General features: G+C 40.0%; 1 protein-coding gene across 1 annotated transcript in view; it reads left to right on the plus strand.

Annotated features, from left to right (window-relative positions):
* Positions 1-18954, plus strand: part of cdkal1 (CDK5 regulatory subunit associated protein 1-like 1) — a 216951-nt gene that overhangs the window by 96865 nt on the left and 101132 nt on the right. The gene's annotated exons all lie outside the window — the stretch shown is intronic.

Below are 18954 nucleotides of genomic sequence, written 5' to 3' on the forward strand. Positions count from 1 at the left end.
ATCATCTCTCACACATGCTTTAATCACTTTAGTGTTGCAGTCGCTAAAGGTGGAGCTTGTTTGGTTTGTGAACTTTTGAAGGCTTTGAGGCAGCAAGCAATCTAGAGATTCATGCTGTCACAATAACACAACTGACACAGTTATTAATGATTTAAATGTCACTGTGGTCACTGTGTTGTTACTGTTTGTTGCCATTTTTTTGTGTCCAATAAAAAAAAAACTCAATTTCAACGCGGAAGTTTAGTGTTGGGTTGCAACATATGTGAAGATTCTCCACAACCATTTAAATCCTTTTGAGGCAGGATTGCAGCTGCAATGTAAAGAATTATGTTGACATTATTTTTATTGTCGTCATAGACACAATAATCACAGTGAAGGAGTTATTGGCAATGCAGTCCTCCAAACCTAGTGGTCTCATTAACTTGTTTTTTTGTTTTTGTTTTTTGAAGCAGTGCTACTGTCGTCTGAACACAGACTCTGTTTATATCTTGGTAATGAAAAACAAGAACATACCCTTGACAAGGACATGGCTTTCTAAATCCCATCCAGAACTCTTTAAAACAGCTGCATCCATGCCACTGCAGGGCCTGGGGGTGGGCGGTCAAGGGCAAACTCACCAGCTGCTTCAACCTTTTGCGTGTGTGTGTGTGTGTGTGTGTGTGTGTGCACTTAGTGGTGGTATGCAGGGTGAAGATGCATCTGCCCTCTGCACTTGTTGCAGGTCATACTGTTATCAGACAGTTACACATGTATTATTGCCCTGTAATGTCAACATTTAGGTGCTGCCTTTTTTTGTAAATGGTCATAAATACATACCCATTGTAAAATTCAGCTTCAGCCTCCATGGCAACCTAGACAATATTCATTACATAAATGAATGCAAAAATACATGACATTAGACATTAGTCACAAAACCAACATGTACTCGTATAACTCCTTGTAGACTTGGCATCGGTTACCCGTATTTCTGGAACACATAGTGGGAACTTGAGTCTGGAGATCAGATATAAAGGGTGTGTGTGTGTGTGCGTGTGTAATCCGTTAAAACACAGGAAACATGAGTGTCAGAGACGGTTAGTTGTTGTTTTCAAAACAGGGAAAAAGGAAGCTGGAGGCTACCGCATGTCATGATTTACAGACAGTTGGAATAAAACAGTGACACAGATGGGTATTGAGAGAGAAGTGAGATGAGGTTTCACTATCCACTGCTCTCTGGTGGATTCAGGCCAACCCAAGTATACTTGAATCTTTAAAAACTTTTTCTTGCTGTTCAGTTTTATCTGTTTATACAGAACCACTTTTCCAAGCTTCTTTCTAGTTTACTCAGTTCTCCAACCTAGTTTAGTGATTTGTTTTGACCATGTATTTGTATTCTCAAACGCATAATAATTTTGTCCGTGACATATATTATATTTGTTGAACAAATCGTCATCGACCAGCTATTTACCCCATCAACTATTTTTGTCAGGTTTGGATTAACATTATATTGCTGCGGTAATGCCCCCTTTTCTCTATTAGCCACCTTCTTCTTATCTCAAAGCAAATTGAGCCTCACAAATAAGTCCTGCAATTTGATTTGCTATTTGATGTCTTTTGAATAAAAAAGGCTGCAAGTATGAATGCTAATTTTGATTGGCTAGTCAGCCAGCGTGGGGTGGGGGGGTGGATATTTGATTGGTTTATCCCATGGAACTTTGAAAGGATTTATGAGATTTATTCAAATGCGATTTGAGGTAAATAGCTCACTTTCCATCTGGAAAAAAAGGGAGTGAGTGCACAGCTTTTAAAATAATCTGAATTATTCAAATGTATGAATGTATAATTTTTAACATCCGAGAGGTTTGTTAATGTATGCAGGTAATGGAGGCTAGGGATGTCATAGGAAATGACAAGGTGGTGGGTGTGTATGGGTGGGGAGTGTGTGGGTTCTTACGCATAGTTGTGTGTGTGACAGTCATGCTGAGAAACAGTGATTGAGTGTGGGTTGGTCTGTGTGTGAAGAAGTGTTTATCTTTAAAAAGTAGAGAAATATTTAACCGTATTCCGCTGGGTGAGCAATTCCGGAGATGGAAGAGCATCATCTCCATGAGGTAAGTACAGTAGGTAAACAACCTCTATCCATCCACAAACAAACCAAAGATTATTCTCCTCCTCACTTTCCTCTGGTCCTCTAAACTCTGCCTTCATGCCCCGTCTGTCTTTCATGTCTTCTGTTGCTCTCCTGTCGTTTTCTCATGGCCCTTTAATTCCTCACTCCCTTGCCGTTGTCCTCTGTCCTCCTTTCGTCTCTCTGTCCATTTGTGGATTGCAGCATTAGTGGCAACCAGGAGCCAAAGTATTGGACTTGCGTGTTTGTACCAAACTGTAGACATGTGGAAATGTCTCTATTCTAAGATGTATCATGATCTGGTGAATGATTCTGCATAGATGCAGTGACAGAACATAATCGGCAGTTTGGTATCAATTAAGCTCCTCGTGGGTCTTTACTTGTCAATAAAATGGGTACTCAGAAAATAATCGATACAAAAAAATGAGTATCGCAACGCTGAACTTGACCCAGCAGCGCTGTTGTCAACAATTTCATCAGCCATTGTGGAGCTCTGGGTGAACACAGACCGGGGTCTTATTTGACTTTGTGTGTTAACCCCCCCCCCCCCCCCCCCCCCCCACACCCCACCCCCCCCCCACACCCCACCCCACCCAAAAAAGAAAAGAAAAAAACAGTCCCTTTGTCAGTGCATTAGCTGAACTGACAGGGTTGGATCTGTGATATGAGGCCTGTCTCCCGTCAACGAGGTCCATCTGCTGCAATGGACAGGCTGCAAAAACCTGTAGGGCAACAGCAGACCTCACACAGTTTTGGACCAAAATACTCCTCACAGGAGAGCGGTGATTTGAAATCATGAGCATAACAGTATCTAAAATAAATTCTACCAAATGCTGCCGTCACTAGTCATGTGATGATGTGTGACCAAGCCTATAATTAAGCGTGGGTGTGTGTCTGTCTGGGGATGAATATTTAGTTCCAATACAAGCACAGTGTACACTGTAGGCCTACATGCTTGACATGGCATGTTTCTGATGGTTATTACTGCTTTACCAGGCTCAAATATAATAAATATATATTTTTTTTATTATTATAGTTGGTTTCTGTACTGCCCATTGATGCAAAAATATATTTATTTAAAAATATATTTTATTTTATTTTTGATTAGAAATGGTCTATTCAGGGCATCATTCAAATCATCTTTAAAATGACTTTAACCTGTGGGAATGTGACAGGAGACATAGAGCCAGTCAGACAGAGCAAGGTGCCAGGGCCGTGTATTTTTGTTGTGGTCCTCCAGCCCCCACTGTGGCTGTCGCCTTGTCATTTTAAACTGTCAGTAGGGTGTTTTTGAAATGTCCCCATCTAGATACAGACCCGCTGCTATCAATACCACATGGCATACTACATTAGTGTGCAACATGGGTCTTAGCGATCACGGCGCAGCTTGAATTTGGGGCTTTAGCGAGCGTTGGCATAATGGCAACACACAACAGAAACCTAGTATCATCAGCTTATTTTCTAGACCTTGGCGGTGCTTTTCTCCCTTATGCAAATGTATGTTTTTGTTGCACATGAAACTGACAATATAATCAATTGATTTATGACAAATTCTTTCAGTCTTTTTTTTTATTAGAGCATCATACACTTCAGGCAAATTGACTATTCACATATATGATCTGTTTTTCCCCCCTCTCATTTCCACATGAGTGATGGAATCAGTGTCAAATACAGATATTAGCAGAAATGACACTGCTTAGTTGTCTGGCACCAAGTCGATGACATATGACAGATAGCCACAGATAGACGGACAGATATGTGGACTAGCTTGTTGGCTAGCTACAACATCTGTGTCAGGCGTCAGCTCCTGTTTACCTCTGCTGCTGCCGCTATGTGACACAGGGGCGGTCAAGGCTGCCAGAATTTGCCAAGACTTATCCTCAGTGGGTCAGTGGTTCCTCCAGGTGGGGTGTTCAACTGAAAGCTTAGTGGCTACATTTTAATTCCAAGTAAGATCATGATGAGTAGAAAGGTAAATCAACCCTCTGAGGACAGTCAGTCCTCACAGCAACAGAGAAAAGGCAATGCCGTGTGTAATTTCACAGATTTTCAGATTTTCAGTAGTTGTTACATTATTGTTTTTTTTCTACATATGAAATGTTTGCACAAGGGTTAATGTGAATTGTACACATTTTCAAGTAAAATAAGTCAAGGTAAGCCAATTAAATCAAGTTTATTTGGTTCATTGATTGAGCGGTGAGCAAGAGTTGAAATGGAGACACAGAGGCAGACAAGCAGAGGGTTGGAGTATTGATAGGAGCACATTGATCATAGTTGAGTCACCGCCATCAAAGTGCTGTCTATTGGAAAGGCCATGTGGAAAACTGCTGAGCATGCAAGCGCTAACACACATTTCCTGTGTGTGGAAGCAGTCAAATTCATTATCCTCTGGGAAAGCTCTCGTGGAGAAGCTAAAAATGGATTTTCTGAATCTCCTCCAGGCCGATAAGTTGCTGATATTTTTCACACAGACAGAAGTTTCTCCATGTGTGCTCTCCTGCTCTGAGAAATGCTTCAGACTCCAGCAACAGTTTCTCAGAATCTAGGCTTTTGTGGAGCCAATAAACTCGAAACAGACTTCAGTCACCACAGTTCGAGCATATGTGACCGCTAGCGAAGCAGCAAGAACTGATAACAAGTATTTTGTTACTTGACTTAATTCATTTAGCTATCGCTGTGCAGTTCCATGCATTGAGCATTACACAAATACAATTCTCTGTAAACCATTAAGGGTTTTCTTTCCACTTGTACAACCCGAACTACAAATGAGTTTGCAGGAAGCCTCCAATGCAACTCGTATAGTTTTGTTAAACATCCAAATAAATGGTCTGTACAGAAGACAGGCTGTGCTGGCAGCAGGATTCTGTGTAACAAGTAGGCCTTTCCAACAGAATGCGAGGAGCTTCTTGGTACTTCTGCGCTCATGGTGTTTAATTCTTTATCAACTTATTGAACACTGTGAGTCTTTGGTCTCAGACTTCTTTGGTAAAAATCTTGTAGTTCAGCAGGGAGATGTGGACCGATCTTGAGTTGATCTTTAATACTAAACTATTTTTCTCTGTCAAAATCGAATGAATACAGTTTTTTTTGTAATTTGTGTGTGTATATTTACATTTAGAGCATTTAGCAGACGCTTTTGTGCAAAGCGACTTATAGTAAGTACATTTGTCTTTTTGAAACGAGTGTTAGGTCCTCGTCTGAGTAGCTGTTCAGCAACGATACCTTAAGAACAACAGTGCTATGATCAAAGTGCTATAGGTAAGAATATGCTTTGTTTTTATGCAGAGTCAAGGTGAAGTCTGAACAGTTGAGTCTTGAGCCTTTTTCAAAAGATGGCAAGTGACTCTGCTGTCCTGACATTGGTCGGGAGTACGTTCCACCACTGAGGACCAGAACAGAGAAGAGTCTGGACTTTGTGTGTATCATAGCATTTGTCAAATGACACATTATTATTATTTCTAATAACACAATCCCAGAGAAAATCCACTTACATTCATTGCTTCAGTGGTCACCCTCTGTGGGGCTTTTTCACAACACACATTTTGACTTGTTAAACGCAGGTGTAATTAATGACACTAATCACGACTCCATTCAGTTCGGGTGTTCCAGTGGCGTGGCCCTCTGTTGTGCATGCTGGCTCAGTGGCAAAAAGAAGATATATTCAGTGTATAAATACAGCAAACTATACAATAAATGAACAAAACCTATTACTGTGAAAATAAAGTTTTCTCTGTCAGACAGAGGTGAGGGAGTTATTGTGGAATGTGATGGCTTGTGGCAGGAAAGATTTCTTGTGTCTAGTATCTATTAGTTCGGCCCGGGCTTTTCTTGCTGTGAAACTTGGTGGTAGTAGATATGGCGTCTTCTTTTTCAAAAACGTCTTTTATAATTGTATTTATGTTATGTCAGGATAGAGACCAAAGATCCAAGAAGCTTGCAAAACGTTCTGACAATTTGTCCTCCGTGTACTGGCAGTATTTGTTGTAGGTTGACATACCACACCACTGCAGGTCAGTGGTGTGGTATGTCTACCCTGGCAGGTTGCAAATTGAAAATCAGTTGTGTACAGGTTATATTTCTCATTCAAGGTTGCCTCGATTGAGAGTAGAGCAACCTTCAGTTTGTGCTCTTCTCCACCTCCCTGTCTGCTTGTATCTTTCTGTCTTTCTCTGTACCTCCCCGTCTTAAAATATTTAATCGGTTGTGTCATTGTTGTCACTACCTTGATTTCAGAGCTATTTTGTTCGTTTGGCTTTGAGCACTCACTCAGGTCATAAACGAGCATTTATGATAGATGCACATGCACACACACACTCTCACACACACACACACTCACTCACACACACACACACACACACACACACTCACACACACACACACTCACACACAGTGTTTCATCAAGCACTCTTGAGGCAAGGTCTGGACATCCCAGCTGCAGTCTCACCTCCACCAACTCATTATGCATGGCCATGATGCTGTGTGTGTGTGTGTGTGTGTGTGTGCGTGTGTGTGTGTGTGTGTGTGTGTGTTTAGTTTGAGTCAGCTCACTGGTGGGACGACAGACACTGAGACACTTGTCTCTGTTCTGTCCATATTAAATAACTTTTTTTGTCTCTTCCTCTTAAAGTTCAACTAAACTGCCGTCGTCCTTCATTTGCTTCTATGCCTCTGTCTTGTTTGACCTCTTTTTATTCTCTCGATAGGCTGGACAAAAAGGCAACAGAGGGTGGGTGGTGCGTGTGCATGCATGTGTGTTTGTGCGCGTGTACCGCCTTGTCCTGTGATTTAGTGCCAAGCTGGCAGCAGCGACTAGTGAATAGGGGGCCCAATTTCACACAAAGAGAGCACGGGATACGCACACGCTGACTCACACACACACACACACACACACACACACACACACACACACACACACACACACACACACACACACACACACACACACACACACAGTCACAGTCAATGCCAGACTGCAGGCCACCAACTGCACACCTGGCATGCTGCTATTATGTCACCAGTGTGTGTGTGTGTGTGTGTGATTGTGTAAGTCCAGCAGACACCATCTGCTCTGTCCTCTGTGAACTTGTGTCCACACCTCTCTTCACTCCCTTCTCCACTTCACAATATCACAATACATTGTAAGCCTTTGATAAACACCATGCTGTATGTCCCCTGCATGTTCTATATACCTTTAGTGCTACTAAATGTTCGCTATTCTGTTATACTGCTAAATACACAGTATATCCCGAGCTGTGTACATAGTTTACTGCTGTTTATTACTCTAAGAAACAACATCTGTATACTTTACCATATAGGGCTGCTGTTTTAATGTACCATTTTACTATGCTGTACTATTTACTGTATATATGTAATAGCATGATACTAAATCTCAAACTCCATACGCAGTCTTTACTACAGTGTGGGAGAACTACATCAAATCTAATTGCTCTATAAATTTCTGTGTGGAATATATGGAATTATAGCTCAATGTTTTTGTATCGGGGTCTTTTCTCACTGTAGAAATCATACTTTCAGTGACCTGGAGAACAGTGACGTGTTACACAAAAGCAACAGATACATGATGGAGAATTAATAGCATGGGGCATATTTAATGAGTAATTAAAACAGCTGAAGAACAGAAAACAAAAATGGCCCATAACAATAGTTGAATATGTACTGTACAGATTTTTAAATTGTTTTCTGGGTACTGAAAGAAAGACGGAAGAGAGTCTTAATATAAGTTTCTCTCTCCATTAAACGTGTTTCTTCCCTTTCTTCCCATTTTATTTTTATTTCCTGCCCCTTCTTTTTCATGCTTTCTTTTAGTCTATTCTCACAAAAAGACCATGTGCACTACTGTATTTATTGCTCCACAACCCTGTGTGGGGGAGGGGAGAGCAATACCATCTTCAGTCAATAGGTGGCAGTAGGACACTTAGATTCTCACCCAGACCATGTGCTCGACTCACTGGCCTTGTTGTCAGTATGGCTTTACACACAGACCCCCCCTCTCTCTCTCCCTCTCTCTGTCTCTCTCTCTCACACACACTAAGAGCAGGCTTCTGTTAAAATGTTTAACTGCTGCAAGTCCTCTGACTCACATTTGGCTTTTATTTCTTCCTCCCAAAACACCACTGTGTATGTGTGTTCCCTTCCCCAAACTGTTAAGCACACTACTGCTCTGTTGTTTACATACCAGCATCCTCCTTGTTAGTCTTTGTACGTCATAAAAGATACAAAAACAAATGTCTATCATCTTCTTTGTTACTGTAGGAAAGCAAATATTGGTCACAATTGCCCCACAAAGAATCAATTTCCACAATTATTTTCCAATGCCGTTATGATATATTTTTATGTGCCAACCCAGTTGAAAAAAAAAAGTTTTCATATTGTTACATTCTATTCAGTGAAAAGGGAGGGACATAATTATGTTTCCCTCAAGTCATGGGGTGATATTCTAAGCAACCATAATTTTCTATGTACACCACCCACCCTATCCTGTACCATTCTGTCTTTCTGCACGGCTTCTTTGATTGCTTTTCACATTCACGTTTGGAACGATATATCTTAAAAAAACACTTCTGATACATAAAGTTTTCATATCCTCCAGGAACACAAGGAAGCCTTTGGTCTCTGCCCTGACTGGTTCATAACCTGTAATTCTACTTACTCAATAAGTCAATGAGTCATGGAACACACACAAGTGTGAGGGGAGAAAAACACAACAACTAAATGACTAAAGCTCAAGCTCAAGTCTTCACGTTTTTGTCTCCTTTGATGTCTAGACTTGAAGCTTGGGAGGCTGGAGGAGGAGAGATTAATTGGGCCACTTAATCTACACAGTCCCTTGTTTCAACCCTTTCAGCTTTTTTGGCAGTGTCACAAAGAAATGCCCTTAAGATACCTGCGAGGATTTAGTTTCTGCCATGTGGCATGTTTGTGTACTGTGAATTTCTGCAAAGACTGATTTGGATCAGCAAGAGGCAGATGATAAGAATAGGTTATTCATTGTCTTATTTTAGTAGCACAGTATGATAACCTGAGTGGCAATAAACCTTCCACATTTGAATGCTCCTGTCGCCTCTCCGATAGGTTTCGTTGACACATATTTCAGGTACACATAATCCTGCCTCTTGGCCCGTATTTATTACAATCCAATCTAATAACATTCAACACGTCCATCTTTGTATTGATTCTTTTGGCCGGTTCATTGGGGGCAGCAGAGCAAGCTGTAAACACAATATTAACAAATTATAACCCCAATAACTCATTAGGCCAAACCAACCTGAGCATTCATCTGGAGTGTTTCTGGCCACCTGATGAATTTAGGTCCAATTTGAACTCTCTCTTGTTTTTCTTAGCTCTGTTTTGGTCTCCACCAACTCTTGAGGGAAATATGCAGCCAGTCACTAAAGTCAGTCATGTAAGCTTCTTAAAAATGTGTTGATGATCGGTCAGTGGTTCAAACTTCAAGTCGATATATTTTGAAATGTTTTTCAGAAACAAATGCCTCTGACTCTTTTGAGTGCTATTTATAAACACATGTAGTATATTTGGTTCAAAGGAAATTAATTTCAATTTGACCCCTATAGTCAACACAAGCCAAAGTTGAACTAATTTTCTCTGTTCTGGTTTATTCTGTACTGGCCTCCTATCTTTTACTGCATACATCACACCTATTTAACATACACATCAACATTAATTGGTTATTCTACCTGTGATTAACTTGAACCTCACATCAATGTTGTAATCAACACGACTAATTAGATGTAAAAGAGGGATGAATCAAAAGAGGGTGACTAATGAAAGCCCGAGGAGCGAGACTGATAGCGAATGAGAAGGAAGCCACAGTTGTACATTGTTAAAATATATTTAGCTTAATCTATATTTTAAGTCTTGAAAAAAGTGTAGTAACCTTATTAAGCAAGTTTTTTTTCCCTTTTTTTTTTTTTTTTTTTTCACGAGGATATCCCCGAGGAATGGGAAGTCCAACAGATATTCAGCTTATTTAGTCCTGTTCAATCTACAACATTATGAGACTTACCCACCTTTGCTTTTGCATTTGTCAGCTTTCTGCATGAATCCATTCCATCACTTCCCTCCCCATGATGATTCTACCCGTCAGACTTGTACCTGCTCTCTTTCCCGCTGTCATTACGGCTTCCCCTTCTTTGAACTTCTCTCGTTTTTCAATCAATTCCATCTCCCTCACATTCTCATCTTTCTGCTTACATCTCTCTAACTTAATCACCTTTTTGTATTATCGGTCTCCTTTTAGTCTTTAACATTTTCTCACATGCTTCCTCTTCCTGTCTCTTCTATCTCAATTCTTTTTTTTTGTGTGATCTTGTTACCTTTGTCTTATTGTTAGATTTACACAGATAGATAAAATCTTTGCTTATGTAAACCCAACTTAATTTCTCAAGACACACAGCATCACATATGTAGAAATAACTTAACACCAATGTGTGTGTCAGTCTCACTGTGAAAGGCTTTAGGCACTAAAATACATCAACAAATATTTATAAATTAATGAATGTATTCATTTTACCTAATTACTCAGACTGGCCAGCAGTCAAACACACCAAGACATTATTTTTTTATAGTGGGGCAGACATCATTTGTCATAGCTTATTTAGTTAGGTTGTTGTGTGTTAGGATAGCCCGAAGGTAATGCTCAATACAATGCTTTCAGGTTAATAGTTTGCAGCATACTGCAACGTTACAAAACTTTCTGCCAAAAATAAACCTGTTAATAGAATATGTCTCCACTCGCGTCCCAGGTGACCACTTGTGATTGGACTCACTTACCCGCCGCTCTACATACAAATAAACATACATCATTTCCATCTGCAAATTACCTGTGAGTCGTTTGTAATCAGTTGGTGTTTTTAAATATTACATTCTTACCTGTGCTGAACAAATGAAGATGTTGGCTAGTTATAGACTGATAAAACAACTTTTAATTCAACGTGCAATTATTGGCAACTTTTAAGGTGGAATGTTTTTTGTGTTGTGAATCAATCAACACACTTAAATGTCAATTTGACAACTTTGACCATTCTTATTGGTTCTATTTCATGACATTCAATTCAGTGATGATGGATCTTCAAGCGCATGGTTTCTGTGAATTTTTTACAGAAACTGGCCGCGTGCCCATACCACCTCCTCCGAGCAATCGAATCTCAATTTGTAGTAGTACGTCTTTTGTCATTCACACCTGTACTTGAAGCTGTCCACTTGTGATTTGATCACCCAGATGCACGTCAATGCCAGGTCTGAACAAAGCGTCCTTTACTGCCAGAGACATAACGTTAGTAGCAGTAACACCACAGTGGGAGTTCTTTAACTCCAGAACAAGAAGACCAGATTATCTTTCTCTTACAGAAAAAAAACATTTACCCAGTGGTCAGGGAACTATTTTTTTATTTCACTGTCCTCATACAGAAGACAACACATTTCCAAATAATTGCTGCTGACTTTGAAAAAAAACTGTACACCCACAAACTTATTTGTGTTGTTTTTTTGTATTATTTATCAGACTGACCTTAAGCTAGACCGTTCATTTATTTTTATTTTCAGAAACACCCTGCAAATGCATTTTAATCATGGCCCTTGCTGTTCAAACATCCTAATCAATCTTGTGTTGGGAACCCATAGGAATGAAATAAATTATGAAACATGCATAATTTTGCAAAAATGTCTGCGTGTATATCTAGAAAAAGACACCCGCATGCTTTGGGTGTAATATGCAGCGCTGTACAGTGTTTGTGTGTGCATGCTTGCTTGTTGCCTTTGTGTGTTTGTCCCCTGTGGTATATATTTTGATACCATCAGGGGGTCTCTTCACGCCCCCTCCAGGAACCAGTTCTCACATAGTGGACCACCCGTGGCCACAGCCACGAGCCCCTGGTGTTGGGTGACATGAAGGGGCTACGGGGGCGACAGCTGATGCACAAACACACTACACACAGACAGACACTTACTCTGAGAAATGTTTTGCAAATGCTGGAAACTACGGAACATGTCCTCTAGTAAATGTTCCCTCTAACTGTTTAAAACTCAAACTCTCTCTGTGCTTCAGGTTGTACTTGGCATTGCCCCTTGACAAACAAACCTTGTTTCTTGAAACTGCAATCTAAATATTGTTTTTGTCTCATACACAACTAGAAAATAATTCACTTTTCAAATGCACATTAATCTCCTTGGTATGTGCACATATGACAACAATAATAATAAAGACAATAACCTTGGGAGATGAGATGTGTTTTGCTTTGGAAATGATTGGTTTTAAAAAGGTCAGGTGACCACACTGAACAAACAGAATGACTTGTCCACAGCATTGATTGGTAGCTTAATCAAAGTTTTTATATATTGTATATAAAGTCTATATATCTCCATCCTTCAGAAACAATGTGTTTTATTAGCATTTTGTGATCATATTAATGTGACAACATTACAGAATGATGGCAACATATCATTATAGCATGCATATTTTATATTTATCCTTCTGAACTATTGAAAGTAGCTTCATGCCTTTACACTTCATTATATACTGCCTCTAAGTAAAACGTATGGGATTGTGGGAATGTTGTAAGAGGACACTGCTCATCAATGCATTTATTATTCTACAGTTGGCTCCAATAGGTTTATCTGTTTTGTAAATCTTACATTCTGCATCTGTTGATAAATTATTGTAGCTGAGACATACATTAATTAATGCAGCTTCAAGTTGTATCATTGTTTCCAAACTGTAACTAGTTTTAAAGTTGTACAGTTTGTTTCTGAAGACCTTTGATATTTGGATCGTACATTACAATCTGATCTGCATCCAATATGCAATCAAAATAATGAGTCCATGTATACTCGTGTATGTTTTGTCTGCAGAGTTATCGGATGGCATGTTCATGCACAACATGCAAATGAAGTAGGTGGGTGGGGAGCTGGCATTGTCAACCACACCAAACAGGTGTAGGGTTACTACATGTGCTACTCTACAGCCTGAATATACTTTTAATTTGAGGATAATTATATTTTAGCAGGCCTAAGGTGAAAATTAAGAACTCTTTATTTCCAGTTAAAAAAAATTAAGAATCTAGAGTATTTTGGTAGATGAGTACACATCATGCAATATAACCATCGGTACCACAATAACCTCGGGATTCTATTTCAAGGCCGGTCCAAACCACAACGCTCACCTTCGGTGTGACGTGAAATGGGAAGTTATGGTGTGAGTGCATGGCCGAACAATCTGTATAATGCCAGTGTGATGTGAGGCAGTACGGACAAAAAAGAAAGTTGAGTAAATTGTCATGTATTGACTTATTACATTTGATTGTTTCTCTGTCACAAAAACTATTGTTTTACTGTTTGTTATAATGCATTTTAATCTAGATTATCAATGTCAATCCTCATCTGTGGATAAAGCTATATTTTGGGAGGCCATTTTTTCTTAATATTTTAGAATTCGTATTGGTTTTCTGCATGGGGTATGGCATATGGTTGGAATGGATTGTCTTGTACAACAGAAGGAATGTAAAGCACTTTCTTTTTAGTTTTATACTACATTGACATGGTGGACATGTTTGACAGATAGGAGAGTTAACAGATGGATCGAAGCAGGGAAACAATCAAATTAAAATATGCAGAGCCTGAACAGAGAATGTAAATGGCTGCAGGAGAAGACAGCAATCTAAAAAATAAGACGTAAAGAGGAGAATTAAGGAATGTCTAACAGAAATAAGAGAAAGGAGTCGATTGGTGTTCAGTAGGAAGAACATTTAACATTGTTGACGGACACACACTCTTTGGTCATATATAATATGCATAATATACACAGTTAAAAAGGGAAATAGTTTCCATCTACAAGGAAGAGAATCCTGTCAGCCTGACATGTAAGCGTGCTTACACACACACACACACACACACACACACACACACACACACACACACACACACACACACACACACACACACACACTCTTTCATGGTTAGGTACATGCTTGGTACATGTTAGGACATGTGAGGGCATGTCTTCAGCATGCATTTCTCTGTCTACTCCTTTCTGCTTCCCTCTTGCGGTATTACACATTTAGCTTTAGTGAGTCCGGCACGGTGTTTTTTATTTCATCAAATATTGGAATAGTAACACCAATTGATCAATATTCTCTAAAGTGAAAATGTCTGGCTAAACGATAAAAGTAAACCTAAATTTGCTTATGCACAATTAATAACAATTTTATTAAATCGCTGCAGGTGCAACATTCATTGAAGGCTGAATGTCCGTACAAATACCATTTTAAATTAAATGTTGGAGTGTTGGCTAGTCCTGGCATTCATCATATTCTAAGAAAGTATCTTTTTTTGGTATGAATCCCTACAAAATGGGCACCGTAATCGTTTGAATGTTTTATTTTAATGCAAATAAGGATCATTATGTAAAAAGGATCCTTCCCTGTGATATCGCAAATCATATCGTAATTGTAGTATCAATCAAAATAATTTCAATCCCCTTTTCTATTATTTTTTAAATCGTTCAGCCCTAGTTGGAAATGTTTTGTACATTATAGTAACTCCTTGTGATCATCAGTGTTTGTATATCTTGCTGTTTGCTTGGTTGTGGGACCGTGCTGACACGTTTCTCTCTATAGCCTGAGAGTGAACGTCACTCCCGGTGTTCAGCTGAAGAAGCTGTTGAGTGTTTCTGCCTGACTGGATGGCCTGTCGCCACATCTGTCACTTTGCAGAAAACCCTATGCCTGATTCCGTTCGACCCCCACTGCATGTGCGTTTTTCTGTTTGTGTGTGTGTGTGTGTGTGTGTGTGTGTGTGTGTGTGTGTGTGTGTGTGTGTGTGTGTGTGTGTGTGTGTGTGTGTGTGTGTGTGTGTGTGTGTGTGTGTGTGTGTGTGTGTGTCAGTCAGGCAGGACTCCGCTTTCCGGTTAAACCCCTTGCCTATTGTTTAGAGTTGTGGTAGTACAATACTTGGCTCTTTAGCTTTTAATCTCAGCAGTAGTAGCATTTACTGCCAAGAGAGATCCATCACATCATGAAACACATCATACCTGCACTCACGCAGCCCAAAAAGCTTGCCCCTCATTCACTAAACCAGGTCGTCAATTAGCACACATTTCTGTTCCGTTTAGGGACTGAAATTGCTATGAAGGATGCATGTGACAGGGTGATGGTGTGTTCCTGTGTCGGTACCTGAGAGTGGCAAACATCCCATTTATTGTGACTTGAGTGTTTGCAGCTGACATAAATCAACCAGTGTCAACACCTTTTATAAGCTCTCAGCACTTTCTCTCTTGGTTTGTTGCTCCTTTTTCCTTCTCCTTTCCCACCTCCTTTAACTACTGCCTCTCTATCCCATTGTTGAGGAACTGTGCTGTATGTATTTATCTTTGCTCTGTGTTTAATATGCTCATGTAGCACTAAACAAGTTCCACACTTTAATGTGTCTGTGTATGTATATGTACAACGCATCAATAATTGACCTGCATTACAAGTATTTTGCTTTTAAATAAGTGAATCCTTGCTGTTTAAGATATTTAATTATGCAAGCATCGTGTAGGCCATTAAGCCAAGTGTTTTCCAACTGACAATGAGATCTTTACGAGTGACCTGTGAGCTCGTCTGATGTGGGTTGAACAGATGCGGAGTCCTCGGTGTCATAGTTTCTATGATAACGTGGTGTTGCAGTGTGGAGTGGGAGAAGACCAAGAGTTGAAAAGGAAAGGGAAGGTAGCAAGAGGAAGGATGCGTATGGCCTATCTGTCCCTCCGCTTGTTAACTCGGTAAACAACCTGTCATTAGTCCAAAGCTTTAATGCAGAAAGTATCCCATATGTTTACATAAAATACTAATATTTACATAATAAGATAATGTTTACAGAGGCACTGACTAAATTAACACACAACATGCAATTACATGTGCAAATTTCCAAATACAGTTATGCACACACACCGCACATTATAGGGTCACTCACTAACTTAATGATCTAGCAAGGTTCATTTAAAGTTTGTCACGGCATTCTACAGTATTAATTCCAAATAGCCATATGCACACGGATGTCTCTCTCTCTCTCTCTCACACACACACACACACACACACACACACACACACACACACACACACACACACACACACACACACACACACACAGGCTAAATGAATTAACAAACACAAACAGGATGCCTGCTGGTGGGTCATGAATACATTTGCATAAATACTGACCAGATGTATTATTATTTATCAAATTAGTGGCTGCACAAGCACACAGGCGAGTGCATGCACATACACACACCATGTATAGAAATTAGGTCAACAGCCTTGAATTAGAAAGAGTCAGACCTTATTATGTCTGATTAATAACTAACCATAGCGTCGTGTGTGTTGTGTGTCTGTGAGAATATTTGTCATCATACATTTTTATGGATGTATTTGTGAGTGTGTGTGTGTGTGTGTGTGTGTGTGTGTGTGTGTGTGTGTGTGTGTGTGTGTGTGTGTGTGTGTGTGTGTGTGTGTGTCCACTGTTGACTTCTTTGACAGCTGATATTAACCATTACCAACTCAATGACTTTTTAATAGGAACTCATTTCCATATGTAATCTCAATGTTGAAACGTGTGTGTGTGTGTGTGTGTGTGTGTGTGTGTGTGTGTGTGTGTGTGTGTGTGTGTGTGTGTGTAATGCCCTTAGTGCCTTGCGGTTCTTGGGGTCTCTGAAGCATACAGAAATGAGATCTGCCCCTCGTAGCTTCCTTTGACACCCCCCCACCCCACCCCCCGTGTCTCAGACTCCCTGCCCTCTAATCCACGCAGCCAATCAACCATCCATCTTCCCCCTTGGCTCAACTCATGTGCTTTTAATGACGTAGAGTACAAGTTCATTATCTTGATAGACGAACATTGGGTCAAATCTCAAGACAGAATGGATAATCCCTGTTTGATAGACAACCCCTGCTTCATACAATGATATCATTTGCAGTGACGCACTGAGAGATTTTCTTATTTTCAAACACATCAATAAGTGCTAAAAGGATTTGATTAAGTAGATTGACAGCTGACAATTTTGATATTCAGTTTGATTGAAATCATTTAGGCGAGTGAATTTGCAGTCACATCCTTTCAATTGTGATGATTTGATAGATATTCTCTTTCTTTCAGTTCAGGGTCAGTTGTCATTCACATTCAGTGTATTAACAGATGCATTTGACCTGTTGTGACAACCCAGTCTTCTACAGTATCATGTTTAATTGATTATATTGGCTGTTAAGTGACAGTAATGAGAGCATTTATTAATAATAGCAGATAACAAAGCCTGTTTATTGCCAAAAAAACAAATCATGACATTAATCTCACTCAAAGTATCCTTCTCTGTAAAGAGCTCTTACACCATCTAGACCACTTATTATCTCCTGTTTGTTATTCATTATCCATACTGTGTCCGTACTTTCTTCATCTGCTCGTGGGATGTTGTTTTTGTAATAGTTATGCTTGCACAGGTAAGGATTACTCTACCCTACTGTAATACACAGTTACCTCCTGCTGATAGAATGCAATCTGAATACACTAGAGGTGGCAAACCAGCATATATTAAAGGCTTATTTCTCCTATTGCGGGACCCATCCAATGTATAGACCCGCTTGTCCTGTTCAGGATGGCAGGGGCTGGTGGACATCCCAGCATGCACTGAGCGAGAGGCGAGCCACTATGTGGTAAGATTGCCAGACTGTCACGGGGCTAACACATTTAGGACATTTAGAGCACACTCAAACCAGGGCCATTTACCGTGCCTCGGTTCCCCCCCAAAAGGGGGTCCCCAGCTGGCTTGCACTCACACTGCTCTAGCCCAAACGGGCCTCGACCTGATTGCCTGTTTTACATACATCATCACACATATTACGACACACATAAGGCTTGCATCAGTGCATGTGAACACATCGTAATATATTATTTAATCTATATTAGATAAAAGGTAGTCAGACTCAAAAATCAGTAGCAGAGCATCAGTAATTTATTGTTATTGTCGGCTTCAGTCTTTCTCTGCCCATCAGTTCACTCTAACTCCTCTGAGTTTACAGGAAGTACCCTTGGCTTGCAGCACTAGGGCAGAACAAGATCTCGTTTTGGTCCCTAAAGATCCCCTTTCCTCTTATATGCAGCAGTCCATCTGCTTTGGAAGCTTCACAAGATGCCTCTTTGACAACAGACAGACACACACACACACACACACACACACACACACAAGATGAAAGAGGTGATACAAATTATTTCCCAATTATTCCCAACACATTAATATATATATATATATATATATATATATATATATATATATATATATATATATATATATATACAGTTCACTCACAGTACATGGAAGCCTTCTGCCAATTACTTTTGATATATCTATACAATATGTCTGACCCATATATGCCATGGCATGTTTTCTTATGTACCACATACATCACATGTGCACGTACACACACACACATACATCCTTTGATGTCTCCTGACATCCCATCTCATGCACAGGCGTGCACAGAAGGCCATGCCTGTAGTTTAGAAAGTATGTGAAAGTAGGTTAAAGCTGACATGTTTTTGTTTAAGGGATTGTGTAAGTTGTTCATTAAAGCCACACACATGCACGCGTGCATGCACATCAACATGTACACGTTGCACGCGCATAATGCAGCGTGCATGCACATGTGCGGATGTACGTGCACGGTATTTAGTGTAAACATGCCTGGGAGAGAATATTTGCATATACAAATGTGAGTGTTGGATTAATCCCTGATGTTGATGCTACCTGCCAAGACACCCACGCGCCACATCAACAGTTGTTGCTC

The sequence above is a fragment of the Eutrigla gurnardus genome (genome assembly GCF_963514095.1).
Source record: "Eutrigla gurnardus genome assembly, chromosome: 14".
Classification (NCBI taxonomy): domain Eukaryota; kingdom Metazoa; phylum Chordata; class Actinopteri; order Perciformes; family Triglidae; genus Eutrigla; species Eutrigla gurnardus.